Source organism: Drosophila busckii, chromosome 2L, assembly GCF_011750605.1.
Source record: "Drosophila busckii strain San Diego stock center, stock number 13000-0081.31 chromosome 2L, ASM1175060v1, whole genome shotgun sequence".
Taxonomy (NCBI): Eukaryota; Metazoa; Arthropoda; class Insecta; order Diptera; family Drosophilidae; genus Drosophila; species Drosophila busckii.
Genome location: NC_046604.1, coordinates 15,196,987 through 15,211,526, shown reverse-complemented (window position 1 = coordinate 15,211,526; position 14,540 = coordinate 15,196,987). Strand labels below are relative to the sequence as shown.

Below are 14,540 nucleotides of genomic sequence, written 5' to 3'. Positions count from 1 at the left end.
ATGAAAAATGCCAAATCGTGACTCGAATAATGTGAACAGAGCCCAAAACTGTGACCGCCGCCGCCTATGCCCAATTGAATTTTCGAGTGGGCGTGGCCGCAGCATGTAACTCGAGAGCGCCAGGGCACCAAATATAGCCAACTCTACAACTCTTGCCCAGATCTCGACGCCGCTATATTTAGGCCAACAAAACTTCTAATGGCTTCATTCAGTTCACAAGGCAGACATAAGACAGTGGCGTAGTCGGAGTGGGGGGGGGGCACGCATTTTGGAGTGCACCACATGCAAAGTTAGGCGCACTTGACTTCGCCTGCTGCGATTTTTATCGTTTAAAAATAATCATTAAATTGAATGCGCGCGCTCTCGCGCTCTCTCGCTCTCTTTCGCTCTCTTTATGTAGCCAGCTCAACGCGTTGGTTGCTATAAATAATTGTCTGTGTGTGCGTGTGTGTGTGTGTGTTAGTTCATTGCATTTTGTTGTGTTTTTTTTCCGGCAGCTACAGTTACCACACAACTCGATCAGCAACACCCTGTTCGGCTCTCTCTCGCTCGCGCTCTCGCTCTCGCTCTTTCGTGCGCTCTCTTTCGCTTGCGCTGTGCTGTAATTAGTTGTCGCCCTGGGTTGCTCCAAAGGCTATTGCACTCGCCTCTTGGCTTTGTCTTTGCCTGGGAGCATTCGATTACCAACGCGTTGACAAATCTTTTTTTTTTTCTATTTAGTTGCCAGGCGCGGCATTTAAACCAAAACTATTTTCTCACTTAAGAATTTATAGACAGCGAGTTCAAAGGCCTCAGCCAGTGCACGTGTATTTTGTATTTAGCTTGTCTAATTGCTTAATAAGTAGCAGCTGGGGGGTGGGTGGTGGGTGCACGCCACGTGGGAGACGCTACGATTATCAAAATGTCAATTGCTCCCCATAGATTACAAAATATTTTCATAATTTAACTCCACATTCATATATTTTTGCTAAGCTTTAATGTTTTTAACAAAATTATTTTGTATTTATTTTTAATTGAAACTTAGAATTTATTCTATATTACAATTATTTAGCCAGAGCAACTGAGGCCATATATATGTATATTTTACCTATTTCTTATATTTAATTTTTTTATGAGATTTATAAATATTATTATATTTTTTTGGTTAACTTCTGCGAGAAGTTGGGTGGGGTGAGGAATTTTCAGGGAGGTGCAAGCGTTTTTTGTGAAGTCGCAGCGATTAAAAAATAAATAAAAGCTTATGATTTTAAAATTTCTAATGGCAAGCACAATTATAAATTAATTTTAATTTAGAATTTAAAGCTATCCAAAAGCTGTAAGCTAGAAAAGCTGCTTAAAGCTTTTATTAAATCTTAGTAAGTCCCTAAATATTTTTCTACACGCCAAAAGCTGCTAAAAGTTTGCAAAAATCTCGCCTAACATTAAAGCAATAACAATTTTAGCTGCAGCTTAATTTGCATAATATTTAAATATTTTGTAAAAATTCTTGCTATCGAATAAAACAAATTGTAAGTTACATAAAGTACACACAACTATTTTTTAGGCTCATTAAAATGCTACAAACATTGCAAAGCAGCAAAAGCAAACATTATAAAAACTATTTATTAATTGTAGCATACAACTCAAAGCTCTTAATGTTGAAAGCTGCTTGAAAGCTGCTTAAAATAAATTAACTTTGTCTAACGTCAAATAAGTTTGCTTAATTAAAGTTTAGTTTTTAGAAATGTTGTCGAGGATTTTGCACACACACATCTGCAGCAAATTAATGTGCAATTCATTACAAAAGCAAACAGCTAGAAAGAGACAGCGATAGCTTTGGCTAGGGTGAGAGCGCCGAGCGCAGTTTGTTTTGCAATTTGCTTTTTTGCCACTTTATTAATTTTAAAATAAAAGCGCTAGCTGCCAACCATTAACAACAGCCAGAGCAGATATATATAATAAAAATGCAGCACAGTAGCAGTTACCAGTAGCAGTTACACTCAAGCAGCAAATAAACAACAAACAGTGCGAGAAATAAAACTAAAAGAGCAGAACGCAAAAAATTGCGAGCTGCATGTTTACTTACAGCTTGTTCGAGTACGTGTAGGACATACTGTAGTGCAACAATTGCAGCGTGTAAGTGCGAGTGAGAGCGCAAATTGTAGCTGCAGCAGCTGCTGCTTCTTCTTCTTCTGTTTCTTAGCACGCCTCATAGTCATTTGGAGCATATGTTTCGAACATTTTTCATAATCAAAAAGCTTTTAGCGTCGGACAGTGGCAATGATGGCCACGACACAACAACAACAACAACAACAACACGATGCGCCCAGTGCCACGCCCACTCACACACACACACACACACATATACGAAAGCTGCGCTAACTTATTGTAGTCAAGTGCAGCTTATTGTCCGTTTCATTTTCAAGTGCAGCAGCGTGTAAAATCGCAATAATGCAAACGCAACAGCAACAACAACAACAACAACAACAAATAAATAAATAAATGCCACTTTCTTCTGTGTGCTTAGCTTAGCGCACACTGTGCCACATGCTCACTTATAAACACTTAATATAAACTAACTATTAATATTATAAATTAGAAAAAAATGCAGCTAATATTTTTTGAGTTTAGTTAGCTAATTTTATATATTGACAGCAAGTTTCAAAAAATCCAGTAAACTTGAATAAACAGTTCAAATATTTAACGATAAAGTATACCATAAGCTTAGCTAGGCCTAAAAATAAACCTTTAAAATATTTTCGTGTACTTAATTTTCAACTTTTGTGCATTTTTCTATTGAAAACATTTAAGCAGCTGACAAAATATTAATCCATAGTATTTATAAAAGCTAATATAGCTATAGCTAGATTTAAGAATTAATCTATAACATTTATTTTATTATTAAACTTCAACATTCAAGCTGCAGTTATACAATTTATTTAAAAATCTAACGATATATTGAGCGATAGTATCGATAAGCGTTTTTTTTTTTTTTTTTTGAATACTTGTGTCATGCTTTGGTGGCTTAGCCAATTGTCTGTCTAGTTAGCTGCCCACTGGGTTAGCTCAGGTGCTCAGCTCCCGCGCGTAATGTGAGCCTTGGGAGTCTCGCTGCCCGTTCAACGATCGCTAGAATCCGACATCTAGGGGAGCGAGTCAGCAAGTCTCTTGGCTGGCGTCTTTTCAGCCTCCTCGCCGGGGATTCACTAGCCAAGACCTTCGCCAGTTTGCGATAAGCGCTAACATTATTTTAGATAGGCTTCAAAATATATATATAGCATTTGTTTTATTATTAATGCTCAACTTCTGCTTAGTTTAAACGCTATAATTATAACACATTCAAGCAGCTGCCAATATATTGATCAATATTATCAATAAACGCTAAAACATTTTAGGTAGATTATTTGTTGTGCTTTATTTTCAACTTCTGTCAATATTCCTATTAAACACATGCAATAAACTATATCGTTATATTGATCGATAAAAGCTTCATAGCTCAATTTCTGTCTATATATCGCCAGCTAGTTCAACTGCTGTCTATTTTGCATGCTATATGTAACTTGTTTAATTAAAAAATAACTAAAACAACTTTAATAGCAAAAGTGCTGCTGCTGCTGCTGCTGCTTTCAGCTTTTGAACTTTTCTCACTGGGCTCACTGCATTTATAAACAAATTACATTTAATTGTTGTCTATTGTTGCATATTTTCCGCTACTGTTCTTTCTTGTGTTTGTTTATTTATCGTTGACAGTTTGTGCATATAATTTAACATTTGCATTAAGCAAACAAGACGAGGCAGTTTTCACATTTAAATTGCGCTCGTTGTTCTTGTTGTTGTTGCTGCTGTTTGGACTCATTGCTGCAAGCATTAAGCATTTTATTACACATCCGAATGCATTTAATTGCCTTACATTATTTTTACGCAATGCCGGTCACACACACACACACACACAAAATTGCGCATACGCAACGTAGACGCAGCTGCAGTTTTAAACTTGTTTTAAATGCATATAATTATAGTACTACAATTTGATTTCGCCGCCTATGCAAACTACAATTTATTTATAAACGAAAGCGCAACAATTTTGCAAGCGCCGCTTCGGTTGTTGCAGTTGCTTCATCATCAGCCTCCGTAGTCTTTGAACTGCCCCACTGTTGTAGGAAGCAAGTAACAGCAGTCCCTGTAAGTCTGCCCCAGGGAGAGCGGATACGAATTACGTCAAGCGCACATGTGCAAACAGCAAAAGCAACAGTTGATGAGCAAAATTGTTGGGGCCACGCGTCGATTACTGGCATTAATTTGTCAGACACTGCACACATTTAGCAGGAATTTTAGAAGACACAAAAGTTAAAATTATTACAATAAAAAGTCTTGTGTATAAAATTTGTGCAAGGTGCTAATATTAACAATGGAATTAAAATTCATATCTAATTCATGAATGTTCTCCCTCCTGGCAGCTTAATGATAAAATGTGTTGCATTTAGTTTATTTGTTATTTAATTTTGCTGAAATTTATATTTTTACATGTAATACATCAATTCTTTAGCAAGCGTTAAACAATAACAACTCAGTATAGGTTTTTTTAGCTTTTTAACAGTTTTGCTATAATGTCTTCAAATTAATTTGTGTTTTTCTTTGAATTATATCAATTCATTCTATTCATTAATTTATTTTGATAATAATAATTTTATCTAAAATCAACCCCACTTCTTATTATAATTCAATTTAATTTTATTATATTGCTTACACAGCTTGTAAATAATTATGTTAAAATTTATATTTACATTTTCTACACTCCAATAATTATATTTGCCTGGAAATTTAGCAGACAAGCTTTGCTTAGCACACACACACACACACACACACACCGAGACGCAGACAAAAGGCAAACGAATATTATAATTTATATTAGACGCTAATAAATTCGATTAGCCTGTAGCTTAAGGGCCATTAAATGCGCTCTACGAAATAATCATAAAAATGAAATCGAAATATAGCTTGGGGGGCATTATTTTATTGCCAACGAAATAGGCCACAAGTTGAGGTGAGTCTGAAAGGGGGAGGAAAAAGACGTTAACAACATTTTGAACGCCTTATGGTCGCACATTTAGGCCAAAGTGCCATTGGCTTTAAGCAAAAATTATGAGCTAAGCTCAGCTGCTGTTTAAAATATAAATTTATTTGAATTTAACTTGCTGTAAGCAAAAATGTTAAAATAGAAAATATTATAAAATATTTTGGCATTTTTTAGGCAAATTAATTTTATTTTTAATGAGCGATTTTTGCTTATTATATAATTTTCTTAGCTATAAAATACAAACGGCTCAAAGTAATTTTTTCAATCTAGACAAACTTATAATATTTCATCTAATATGTATACATTTTGTTAGTAACATTTAAAAAAAAATATCAAGTACTTATTTGAAACATAATATAATTAAAGTACGAGGTCGAAATTTAGCTATTTAACTGAAGTAAAAGCGCTGCCAAACAGAAATAAATCTGTTACAGCCGCAGCCTGCCACGCCCACAATTATCTATATAGCCATAGCTAGCACTAGCGCTAGTTAACGGTACTTTGTATGCAAAGTACCGCAAGTAAAGTGCCACAGCTTTTGCTACGCTTTGGTTTTGGTTTGCTGCTTGATTATTTTTTTACTAATGCATTTTATTTGCTATTTCCTGCTCTCAATCTCGCTCTCTCACTCTGTGCGCTTTATTGTTGAGGCTTCAAGTAAATAAATACTGTATTGAGCGCACAGTGTGCTTAGCTTATACAAAAATTTTTGAAACTAAGCAGGCAGACTTCATAATATTTCATTGCTTATGCACGCATATTTTTAGTTCATATCTAGTTTTAAGTTGGGCAAGCAGCGCCTGTAACTAAAATAAGTTTTTTTTTAAATTTTTTCTATCGCATTACGACGATGGGAGAAAATCTTGATCCCACAATATATATATTAATTATAACATTTGCTGTTATTGATATTATATTAATTTGTGGCTTTGTTGCTCCATTTCTCTACGAACCGTATCCGTCTATACTCAAGTGTAAGAAGCCGTAAGTAGCAAGCACTAAATAATTTTTTTTTTATTTATTATTTAATTTTTATAGCAAGGAAAGATGGGTGTATGCACCTGCCCATTAGCGGCTATGATCGTACTGATCGTACTCTGCGTTTTACTCGCAGTTACGATTATTGCCTTACACTTTGTTCGTAAGGATGAAGATAAAAAGACAACAACTCGAAGGCCTAGAGCTATTGGTATTGGGCTGTTTTCTTAAATCATATTAAATCATAGACGTTGCGCGACTAGCAATACCAAATACTAAAGTAAAAACACAAATAAAGTAAACAAAATGTATACCAAATGCTTATATAACACATTAAATAAAAAAAGCTGAGTGCGTAATATGTGCATCTGGCACCACTGTGCGCACTCGTTGCACATTGAAGCAAATAATATAATTTCATTAATGCTCTTTTTTGTTCTTTGAACGCTGAACGCTCAACAAACAATGCAAAGCAAAAGCTTTTAGACGCTGTAATAGTGTGCAAACGGTCTTTTAATTCAGCAGAGCTAAAAGGACAAGAATTTAGTTATAAATTGTTTGCCAGAGCCACATACGCGCCAGTTACAGCTAATTGTATTTATTTAGTTGGCATGCGTATGTGTGTGTCACACACACACCCATGCATATAAATAATTATAGTTTTCGTTTGTAGCAGCCTTAAGCTTTTAATTAATACCAGCCAAAGCAGTTTGAATCCAATGTGGGATCGCTAGTTTCATATTCAGTTAGACTTCAACTCAAATTATTAAAATTTAATCAAAGCTTTATACAATTTGCAATTAGTTTTAGCAGTAGCTTAAATATTTAGTTACAAGCAATAATTATTTATTTAGTATTAGCTTTGCTTTAGCATTACTATTGATTCCTTAGCTTATATTAAAAAAAATTGCTAGAAATAGCTAATATTAGTAGTTATTATTATTAGTAATAATATGTATAAAATGTTATATTATCTTTGAAGCGCAGCTGCTAGTTCGCATAGCTATAAACAAATTACTTTAGAGCACATTAAAAAATTTACTTGATTGACTTGCAGCTTTTGGTCAGTACAAGATTTACTTAAATTTTGCATTTAGTGCGCTAAGCAAATAAATAAAGAGCATGAGACAAAGCGACTGAGTGGGTGGCAGGGGGCGGCTGCGGTTGCCAGCTGTAAGGCATTTAATTTATACGCTGCCGCAATAGCAACAAAAGGTAACCAAAAAAAAAAAAGAAAGCAAGCGGCGCTGCTCGAAAATAAAGATTGCTAAAGCAGCGAAATAAAAATATATATTTATTTTACAGCTGCTGCACTTAGCAGGCAGGCGTATGTGTGTGTGTGTGGTTGGCTGGGGGGTGGCAATAAAAAGCAGTCAGCAGCCAGCAGCGTGTGGCATTCAACACCTTTTTTCTATTTTGACCAAAAAAGCTTAATAAACAAACGGCCAAAATGGGTTGCGAATGTGCCAGAGCCAAAGGCGTGGCGATGCCAACAAAGAAAAAAGAAGAAGGAAAACCCCACGCATAAACATTTAAGTCCACAATTTGCAATACACAGATAAAGCGCAGCAGCTAGAGCCGACACATGCGGCCTCAAGTCGATTTGCCCCACACAAACAGAAACCTCAAACACCATCTAAAAACCCGTCGACAGTCCGCAGCAGCAAAGGTGTGTGGGTGCAATTGCTGCTAGGGCCAAATGCAATTTTCACGTGCAACCGCAACGAAATTTATGCCACAGCAGCAGCTGCTACTTGCAACATATAACGCACTTCACCACCCTCGCTCTCTCGCTCACTCTTGCGCTCTCTTTCGCACACAGGTTGTCACCCAAGCGCAAGTTTAAAGCTTCAGCTGCAGCTAACGCATGTGGAAACGCATTCAAAAACAAGCAGCAGCAGACAAGCTACACATGGGCTTAACATTAGATATTTAGTAAGTTATAGTAATAGTTAAAATATAAAGCATTCATGGCAATGTTTGCAAATAGTTTAATATAAACTATTAGCTCGAGTTATGCTAAAAATTCATATGGAAAACTATGAGTGAAGTTCAACTATTCAAGTTTTTGAACAGTTTGGGTGAGCCTAGAAAATTAACTTTGCAACTTAGAACGACATTTTTTGCAAAACTGCTGCTTATTAATTGCCAAAGTTCATTAATTGTAAGCTTTAGTTAATTTATAGCCACTCTAAGCTGCAGAAGTTGCTAGCAAAAGGCAAAGCTTTGACACTTGAATTGCAAAAGTTCATTAAGTAAAGTCTTGAATTCAGTTATAGAACTAGCAAAGCTAAAAATTTTATTTTTATATGCTGCTATTGAATAGCAAAAGCTCATTGAGCTTAAGTTAAAGCTGCTAACAAAGCTGAAAAAGTTGCTAATTTTAATATGCTGCTCTTTAGATTTACATTTAATTTATGCGCTTAAGAAGTTTGCTAACAAAATTAAGATTTAAAAGCTTGACACTTACGAAGCTTTAATACGCTTTTGAAGCTTTTGATCGTAAAGCTGCTGCTTTTTAATTGCAAAAATCAACTAAGCTTAAGTAGGCGCTACATTTAATTTATAGACAAACAAAGCTGTAGAAAGATTTGAAATTTCGTAAGCTTTAATGCGCTTTTTGTGCTTTTGCTTGAAGCTTTAAAATGTAGCATGCTATGAGCTGCTTGCCACATGCACTGGTATGCCAGCAAGTTGACCACCATCGTTGCCCAGCGACTTCGCGGAGGTTGCTGATGTGGCATCCACTTGTGTGCTGCTGTATGCCTTTTTATGACCAAGTTGAATTAAAATGAGAAAACGTTTGTGTGCGCCTGGGTGTGTGTGAGCCCAAGGCTGGTTCAATGCACAAGAGACAAGGGAGGCGAACAGCTGGCCTGGCTCAGGGATTGGCGTAACAGTCATAAGCACAACTCATGAACACCTGCAATTGAGCTCTCACGGGCATTCCAGCAGGTTTCCGTTTTCCGCTGTAATGTGTCGACGACGCCATTATGCAAATGCGAGACCGAGACCCACTGTAGCCACCCAACCCACACAGCTGCGCTTCATGACCGTTGTCCAATCTGCATTTAAATGACCCAAGCTTGAAGCTTACGCGCCGCTGAGATTTTCGCAGTCCAACGTCTTGTCGCATCATTTGCAAAAATATTAAAGAAAATACCGTTACATATTAGAGCTGGCAACGCTTCAGTTCAGCACAAGTTCAATTGAACGAGTGCGTACGATGGTGCATTAGTCAAGCTGAACTAATGAACTTGTTCAGCCAATTGAACTAGAACTTTTAGCTCTAATTTATGCAGTGTTTGCTTTAGCTGCAGCAACTGAATTTATGCATAACCTCACTTTTCCATTCACAGAGCGCGCTCTAGGCAGTTTCATTCCGTTGCTTTGACTGAAATGAGTTTTTTTTATGCTTTTGGGCAATGTCTACAATAGCTTTTAATATTACTTATGCTCGAAATCAATTGAAAAATTCAAATTTATCAGCAATACCAAGCTTGCATATATTTTATTTGCTGTAGCAGCAGCAATAAAAATGTATACAAAATATTTTATAAGCTTTAAGCATTGATTTAGCTTAAGATTAAAGCAAAACTAAGCTTTTATTTATTTTGTAATGAAACTTTAATGCGCTTAATAATTATTTGCATTTATTTGTATAAGTCTTAAGCATTGCTTTATCAATTTAGCAATACAAGCTTATGTTAAACTCAAAGCTATGCGCTTAATAATTTTAGTAAAAAAGCAGTTTTATTTTTGCTTATTTAGCAATGAAAAATGTATAAGCCATGCAGCTTAAATTTGCTGGGCTCTTAGTTATTTGCTGAATATACAAAAATATTTTGCAATGTGCTAAAAATTAAGCTTGTGTGCTACAGTACGCACTCAACTAATTTCACACACGGCTAGAGCGCAGCAGTGTGTGCAGTAAGCTGAGCAGAGCAAAGGTGAAGAGTGTGGAGTGTGTGGGTGCGGGGATGGGAGAGTAAGCAAGAGTAACAGCAGGCGTTCCCCAGATGCTTTCATAACTTTGACAAGGTAACACACTGAGCCAGGAGACTGCTAATAAAGTTACACATAGTCCTACACACACACACACTCCCAAGAGAGTTGTTAACGTTGTGTTGACTCTTTTTCATCTTGGCACCATGATAAGCGCACACATAAAAATAAAAGAGAATTGCGTTGAGCGAAAAAGCCAAGCGCATTTACCTTTTTTTTTTATCAAGCTTTATTGTTGTTGTTTTTGTTTGTAAATTAATTTACAGCACAAGCGGCTTTAATTGCAGCACAGCTTTGCCACACTGTGCGCACAGAACTTAAAAAAAATGCGCTTTATTAAAAATTATAAATATTTGTTTGATTAAAATTGATTGCAAGTGCATAAAAACAACAGTTTGCTATGTAAGCAATAAATTGCAGCCATTTAATTAAATTTTAAATGCTTAGTAACAGACAAAAGCTGTCTGCTTTGTTGAGCAGCACAGAATTGCTTGTGCGTTAATATTTAATTATTGCAGCTCAGCAATTTTGCAAATAAGACTTGCGCTAAGCTGCTTAAATTGATTTGCATTTATATAACTGTCAAATGCAGTGCAACTTGTGTGCTAAGATTATTAATAAGTTTGTCTGGATCTATTTCGAAGCGCCTGTCAATTTGTTGCAGCAGCAGTAAAAGCAAAAGGAAGCAGCAGCCAATGTCATGTCAATTGCAAAAAAGCGAATTTGCCAATACGCACGACAGTAGCACCCCCCAACGCATAGCGGTCCGAGGTGGGAGTATGCAATGTTAAGCAAAGTTGTATTGCCATTCACACATTTGCGCTGCTGCTCGCTCTCTCTCTCTCTCTCTCTCGTTTTGCTGTCATGTAGACTGTCAGCTTAACATGCGATCAGCGACACTGAACGACATGCGGTGTGGCATGTCCCACTCTACCCCTCTCTACGCCACAGGCGTTGACAGCGCTTGCAACCATTTGCAATTGTTCAAATTATATTTCTCTTAAAATGTTATTTGCCTTCGCTTTTGATGTGCTGTTAACGAATGAGTGCAAAAAACGTATTGAGCGCACAGCTTCGCCATTAAAAAGCAATTTAATTTACTCACACACACACACACACACATGCATATGCTGGCTTGCATTTATTTTTGTAGCATAACCACAATATTTTGAAACTTAGATAAATTTCAATTATTAAAATCGAATTTGCACACACACGCAAGCAAACTAAATTGCAATTAGAGTGAACACTGCTGAAATATTCTAAATTTAACAATTGCAGCCAACTTGCAATTTTTTTTTGCGCTTGTGAGCAGCTTAAACTATTTGCATTTTTAATTAAGAACAACTAATTTATTAGCATTTATTTATGCTGGCCCAATCAAGCTCTAATTATGCAAATAAATTGCGCTGGAGTATAAAAGCAATTAAGCAGCCAACAATAATTTGGAATTGGCCAAAGCATAAAGCATAAATCTGCAAAAATTATCAGATGCGCGTCGCTTTGTTTAACGAGCTAACAAATTTCAATGCGCGCTTTTTTCCAATTAATTTTTGTCACACAGCTACTGGTTGCCCAGTGTTGTATAACGCATAAAATACAGCTGTAAATAAATTATACAACGTGTGCTAACGACAATGCTAGCAACACCCAACCACCCACCACCCACCACCCCCTAACGACTTGCACTGATTTTGCGCTATTTGCAGCGCAATAAATTTGTAAAATTGCGAATTTTCTGCTTCAATAAATTGTCAAATCTGCAAATCAACAATAACTTAATCTATAGCGTCTGTGTAGTGTGTGTCTGTATGTGTGTGTATGCAATACGTATACGTAATGTGCTGTTAACGGCTCATAAAATTGCACTTTAAAACGCGAGCAGCAGCGCGCCAAAAGGACAAAAACAAAAACAGGAAGTGTCGACTGCCAACCAACAGCAACAACAACAACAATAACTAGGGTGACAACAATATGGCGAGGGCAGCAACACAAGCACAAAATGTTTAAATAAATGCAGCAAAACGCAGCCACATAGCAAGCAGCTTATGCTAGTGCTAACTAAATTTTTTGCTAAATTAAATTAAGCAATTGTGCTTATGATGATTTTCAAAATTACAATTTAATTGTTGTATCAAATTTAAAAGGCATTTTATATATGGCAAGCGCACATATTTGCATTTGCATTGTTACTATAACAATGCATATTATTTGTTGCCTATTTATTGGGGCCGAGTGTCATATATCAACTGTGTGTATGGCACAGTGGGCTAAACGTCTTATTTAGCACAACAATTTATAGCTCAGCTATATACTGCTAATAAATGCGCTGCTTTTGCGCCACAGTGCAACGTTTAGCATTTCACACAAAACAAAAAGAATTTAAATGTATATATTTTAAAACGCGCGCAGAGAAATTGCAAAATTAATGCCGCTGATGTAAATATCGCACATGCATATTTCATGGCAATAACAACAGCAGCAACAAACAACAAAATGGCCATTTAACTTAAATGGGTCGTGTCTTTATATCTCGCCCCGTTGCTCGTCATTGTATTTATGCATTATTTATATATATTTTTTTCAAAATGCACGCGCTCTTCAGTCAGTGTGTGTGTTGCTGTCTTGCTTTTCTTATTAACATTTGCGTGTACAATATTAAAAATATTTATTTATATTTATTGTCAGCAAACAATGCCGAGTGCAAAATATGCAAAAAAAATATCAACTACACTTTTATTTTTTTTGCACTTTAATTTTTTGACGTTTGTGTTTGTGGCTGACACAGCTATTGATTAAGGAGTGCGGAGAGGGGGGATCAAGTAAACATAAATATGATGCGCTCTTTTGTAATTGGCACACTATTTATTTAAGACTTTTTTACTTATTTGCAGCCAAAGGGTATTATTGATTGCTTTAAGTTTGACTCGCTAATTTTATGCTAAAAATATTACAAATTATATATTATATTAACCTGCCGCCACATTTCTGCCCACAATAATATCAATAACTAACTTTTTGCCAGCAAAAGATTCAATTTCTGCTTTTGTATCAAATTCGTTTTTAATTATTAGCTTAAAATCAATTTTCTGCTACGCTGCTCTGGTATTCCCAAAAACATAATAATTTAGTAAATGTTTTGTGCGTGCCGCACAGACTGTCATTGTAATTTGTAAATTATAGCGCGTATTACGATAAATTAATCACGAAAACTGATTTACGCGCTGATTTCATATTTTGTCCGCAAAGCGCCCAAGTGGGAACCATAAAATTTATAAAACATAAATGCAAATTGTTGTGTGCGTTGAGCTCTCATAAATCAAAACCTAAAAACGCACAGCGCTCAAAATTGCAAACTGAATTGGAAAACAACAACAACAGAAAAAAAAGGAAGAATATACAACAACTAAATTGCAATTATATTTCAATGCTAATTAGTGCTCCCAATGGCACATTGAATCATTATTATTATTGTGAAATACATAAATATTTTTTTCTTTTTGCTGAAATCAATTAAGCGACGGCAAAGGATAATAATGATGGATATGCATAGTTGATACAAAGAGCTCGACATTTACCATTGACCAGTGTGGGGTAGCCATTTTGAATGGCGCTTTGTTTCCGTTTCCGCTGTGCACGCCATGACATCTGCCAAGCTCTCTTTGTTGTTGTTGTTGTTGTTATTATTGTTTGTGCAATTGAATTTTCGTTGCGTTTGGGCTTTTATAACACACACACAAACAAACACAGACACACACATTTAAAATTACATTTAGTTATTAATTTATGCACGCAGCGCACAATGCTGAACATCAATTTGATTTTTTTAATACGTAAACACAACATTTTCGTTTAAGCTTTAAATCAAACTCCGTAGGCATTGAAAAACTGAACTTAGATCATGCCACAGCTGCTTAAACTGAAGATGTATATGAGTTGCTATATATGCCAATTATGTATATAGATATGACGTTGTTACACTTGAGTAGTTTGCCCACCTTATAAAGCAATAGCATAACAGTCTTTGTCTGCTGCCACATGTGTGCGCAATCAATTGGAACATCAGCGGCAGCAGCAGCAGCAGTTATGATTGCCACATGTTGTTGCATATCAGACATAAGTCTTAATAAGAATTATTGTGCGCTGCTTAATTTATTTTAAAAAACGCGCGTTTAGTGGCGCCATCTGTTAGTGCGCTAAGTAAGCTGTTGTTGGCGCTCAGCCAAAAAGCTGACTGCTATGCAACAGCTGAACTCAACACACTGTCTGCGCTGCTATGCTGGATGATAGTTGCTTAATTACGCTGTTTGTTTTTATTGCGCGACCGTATAAAATTGTTGATTTAGTTATTTATACAATAAATAATTAATAAAACTATAAATTATATGCGCATTAAATTAAAGCGCAGCCAAAAGTGTATACAGTGTGTGCTATAAATAAGCAGCCAAGCTGTGAGACATACCAAACGCTGGCGACTGATAAGAGTGCAACGCAATTTATA

The 14,540-nt window shown here is 36.0% G+C and overlaps 1 long non-coding RNA gene across 1 annotated transcript; it reads left to right on the top strand.

Moving 5' to 3' along the window:
- The first annotated feature begins 5,857 nt into the window (after window positions 1–5,857).
- Window positions 5,858–6,449, top strand: LOC108605164. Its single transcript, XR_001915373.2, has 2 exons — window positions 5,858–6,040; window positions 6,095–6,449. It is a non-coding gene; the product is annotated as an uncharacterized LOC108605164 (long non-coding RNA).
- The last annotated feature ends 8,091 nt before the right edge of the window (window positions 6,450–14,540 follow it).